Consider the following 4,925-nt stretch of genomic DNA (forward strand, 5'->3'; position numbering starts at 1 on the left):
CTTATCAAAATAAAAAATAAAAAGTAAATATTTTTCCTATTGCGCCGCGACTGCCACTAGCTATATCTACCTCTATATATATTATGCCGAGAGTAATCGTTCTCGAGGCGCCTATTTTTATTTTCATTAATCCCAACTTCGATTAAAATAACTTTGGGATTAAATAAAAATAGGCGCCTCGAGAACGATTACTCTCGGCGTAATATATATAGAGGTATATATAGCTAGTTTAAAACCTTAGTGCCGATGGTTTGTCACGTTATTATCAAGAAAAGATAATTGATTGGAAAAGTTTTCCAATGTTTGTTTACAAGAAATTCAACTATATTTTTTTATTTCACATCAAATGACCAAACCATTATGACATACATTTCTAATGTTGAACACGTGATAACTTTCTAGCCAAAGTAAAATGAATTTTGAAAATTCTGTCAAACGATTTTATGAATATTTAAAATAATAATAATAATGAGAGAGGGAATAATTTTTTTTAAAAAGCTTGCATACCATTGGAAGACATTAGACACTAAAACCACGTTGATGACGTAAATGTGTTTTGAAGATTTCGGAGAGCGGGATCTATAAACACTTTTAAAAGAACGAGATCAGAGACAAGAAATGATAAAAAAATTTGAATGTGAAGACAATATTTGACCCTAAAACCACGTTGATTATAGAGCCCACCAATTATTGTCGTCAACAACAACGAGTGTGAGGATGTTGTGAAACACGTTAACATGCCAACCACGGAATCGTAATGTTATCCTCCTTGGCCAGCTATTTATAGAGCAATACTTGCAAATATCTTCATTGTTCGTAGGACCTATCAATATAATATATAGGGAAATATAAGCGATTAAGCAAAACTAGATATCTTCGTTTGTTCGTAGGAGTCTGAGTCTGCAGCAAGTGATATATATTAGCGGATTGTAATCGAGTGAAGGAGCGAATTAGTAAGATGGGTTCAATTACAACAGCTGCAATAGTGGGCAGCAATGGAATGAGTTCACCCGACTATGAGATGAATGGTGAAGTGGTGCTGCAGAAAGTGGCTCTCCTCCACTTGACGGACTACGCTGCAACGCTGCTTGACGAGGCATCTGAATTGATGGGGAACAAAATCTCTCTTCAGCTTGTGAGCACCGACCAAGTGGACCCCGGCAATAATCTATGCATAATAATAATAATAATATAAGCTTTAAGCTGCTTTCTCATGGGAAGTGCATTTCTAATATTATAATTAGTATACACATAGAATTGTGTTTGCTTAACTGATGGTAATGGTAAAGAAATGGCGATTAGAAGACGTTTACACACATAAATTTGTATTTGTATGTTGATATTAAAGGGTATGAATTAAATTTGAAGAATGGTATATTCATCCCAATTTAATTAATACGATGCGATGCATGTTATCTTGTGTAGAAACGAGATTGGGCAAAACGATGGGGCAGCCTTGTCACTTGAAGTGGAGCCCATGGGACGGACCCATCTCACAAGAGACAAGCTGCGCGGTGGACGTTGAAATGGAACTTGGCACTCCGGTTCCCAGGCGCATTTTTCATAAAAAACATGCACGCCCAAGAGTTCTTTCTGAAATCACTCACCATATCTGTCCCTGGCGACTGCAATGTTCGTTTCCAATGCAACTCGTGGATAACCCTTTCTTTCGTCAACCCGAATGACCGTGTTTTCTTCGCCAATAAGGTCAATTTTTCCTTATCGCTAACACATATATATAGCAATTGCAAGGTTTTAAATTATTCAGGATTTGACCAAATAGTAGAAGCGCTAACATGAAGGTGAATGTGAATGTGTGTTTATCATCAGAGCTTTGTTCCGGAGGAAACCCCGGCGGGGCTGAGAAAGTTGAGGGAGATGGATTTGATTGGGGAGCCAGAGAAGGATGCAGAGCTGCGGAGGGAAGTGCTGGGTGGATCGCAGGAGCTCCCATATCCCAGGAGATGCCGAACTGGTCGTCCGCGCATTCAAATAGGCATGTGTCTATATACATGTATACTCACTAGTCATTATGTAACTGTGAGCCTGTAATCTTGACACATGTTTTCTTATTGAATCTGTTGCAGCCCCCGAATTCGAGACTCGCACAAGCTTGATCTTCATTCCCCCGGACGAAAGGTTTCCTTATTCTGACTATTCTGACTTTGGAGCTCACCTCATAGACGCAGTTGCTGACCTCATCGTTCCCACTCTCACTAATCTCTTCGATCACGGATTTGACTCCTTTGATGACGTAAGCGACCTCTACAAACGAGGTCTCAAAACTGCCCACAATTCTCTCAGGACTCTCCGTCAGGATAGCAGCCCACTGCATTTTGTGCAGGGACTCCTCGACAGCATCGAGGATGACATTCCGCTCATTAATTTCACTCGCCCGCAAATTGTCCAAAGTATAAATATATTGGCATTGCTTCATTAATCGATCTACAATCTATTAAGGTTAAACAACAATTGAACCAATCTTTTGCACACCACAGCGGATGAGTGCGCTTGGAGAAGCGACGAGGAATTTGCACGCAAGACACTTGCAAGGCTGAATCCATTGGTGATCAAGTGCCTAGAGGTAACCTTGACCCACTTTCTGTAACTCCCCAAAATCTTCACATTTATAACTCTTCTTCTCGTGTCTCTTCAATAACATAAACAATGGCCGCTTTAAAATTGAAACAGACATTTCCTCCCACGAGTAGCTTGGATGAAAGGATATACGGTCCAAATAAGAGCGCCATCGCCGCACAGCACATAGAAATGAACCTTGAGGGCCTTTCGGTGGATCTGGTCTTTATTTTCTTCAAAAGCTCCCTCTTCCTTAATCTAACTGTTATTGAAATCTAATGTAAAATTAATGTGGAAAATGCAGGCCACTGCTTCTAAAAGGTTATTTATTGTGGACTACTATGATGTTTATATGCCTTAAGTGGAGCGTATAAACAAGATGTCGAAAGATGCCAAGACATATGCAAGCCGCACGCTTTACTTCCTCACCAAAGGAGGGATTCTGAAGCCAGTGGCCATTGAGTTGTGTTTGCCACCAATTGATGATCAGGCGGCCGTAAGAAAGGTTTTCACACCAGGGGAACATGGGACAGAAGAAGGAGCGCTGTGGCAGCTGGCCAAAGCGCATGCTAAAGTCAATGATGTAGGTTACCATCAGCTCGTCAGTCATTGGTAAGTACCATTTTCCGACCTGTATTTTCACTATGCAGTATGCACATTACCATTTTCCCACCGTAATATACCAACAGCCACTTAAATTATATTCTGGCAAAATCGATCAAAGATTATAAGTTGCCTAAAAACTTCTTAAAGATAAACACGTTTTGCTCTCCAATTGTCCGCAAGTTAACAACACATTGTATCACGGAGCCTTTCATTATAGCAACCCACAGACAACTAAGCAAAATGCACCCAGTATACAAATTGTTAATACCTCATTACGTGGATACCATGGACATCAATCAAGCTGCCTGTCAGAGTTTGATAAATGCGTCAGGTATTATTGAACAAGGCTTCACGCCTAGCAGATATTGTATAGAATTGTCATCTAAAGCCTACAAGCAGTGGAAATTCAATGAACAAGGATTAGAGACCGATCTGCTCAAAAGGTAACTTATTTAATAGCTCGACTGCTGCATTACCTATGCTGGTTCATAACATTTATTCGTAATATGGTGAAATGTTGCTAAAAAGCTGATTACTGTCCTTTTACATCCGTTTCATTTTTCCAATCCAGTTAACAGAGATACCGAAAATTTGACCCGTTACTTCACAATGTACTGTGCAGGGGAATGGCAGTCCGTGATTCAAAGGCACCGAATGGTTTGAAGCTTGTGATCAAGGACTACCCATATGCTGTTGACCTTGTATAGAAATATGGTTTGCCGTGAAACAGTGGGTTTCAGACTACCTGTCCCTCTACTACAAGGATGATGCCTCCATTAGAAATAACAAGGAATTGCAGGCTTGGTGGGATGAGATAGTAAATGTCGGCCACGGAGAACTCAGGGACGATCCAAGCAGATGGTACAAGATGGATTCTTTGGTTGAAGCAGTTCAAATAGTGACGACTATAATCTGGACTGCATCTGCTCACCATGCTGCAGTCAACTTTGGGCAGTACTCATACGGGGGATACATGCCCAATCTACCTACCATGAGTAGACGCTTGATTCCAGAAAAGGGAACACCTGAGTATGATGAACTTGTTAAGGATCCAGAGGAATTCTTCCTCAAGACCGTCTCCGCTCCAACGCAAGCAACCCTTGTGATGGCTGTTCTGGAAATTTTGTCAAAGCATGCGAAAAATGAGTTGTATGTGGGACAGTTGCAGGGCTCCACCATGGATAGAGTAGATGATCTCCGTATTCAAGAGAGATTTACAAAATTTTCAGAGAACATGACAAAGATTGAGAATATTATAATTGACAGGAATAACAACTGTCATGTTTACAAGAACAGGACCGGACCTGCAAAAGTCCCTTACACACTGCTATACCCCAACACTACTGATCTATCAAAATCAGGTGGTCTCAAAGGCCGTGGCGTGCCCAATAGCATATCTATTTAATGGCATCTTCGCACAGACAAGAAATTCCAAACCTTCACTCGAAGCACTTCCATTCACAATACAGCTGCAACTCAAAATTATCATCCGTCACACATGACAATTGAGCACCATTGTTTTCTTTTGTTTTGAATTTTGAGCAGAGATTTTACACACATTAAATTGTACCTTCTAGCCGTTCTTCAATGTACCAATAAAGATTTATTAATTTATGTTCTTCCCATAAGAAATGTGGTTGTTCTCTTCAATTTAATGTTTAATAAAAGTGAAGATTTATAACTTCTATGAATCAATTAAACAAAGAAAATTTTATATTAAAATAAGGTCGAAAATGTAATAT

At 39.9% G+C, this 4,925-nt stretch overlaps 1 pseudogene; it reads left to right on the plus strand.

Moving 5' to 3' along the window:
• The first annotated feature begins 958 nt into the window (after positions 1-958).
• Positions 959-4,588, plus strand: LOC149576862 (linoleate 9S-lipoxygenase-like; annotated as a pseudogene).
• Positions 4,589-4,925: the final 337 nt, after the last annotated feature.

The sequence above is a fragment of the Cupressus sempervirens genome, chromosome 1 (genome assembly GCF_028749045.1).
Source record: "Cupressus sempervirens isolate cs-2001-9-10 chromosome 1, ASM2874904v1, whole genome shotgun sequence".
In the NCBI taxonomy this organism is placed as follows: Eukaryota; Viridiplantae; Streptophyta; class Pinopsida; order Cupressales; family Cupressaceae; genus Cupressus; species Cupressus sempervirens.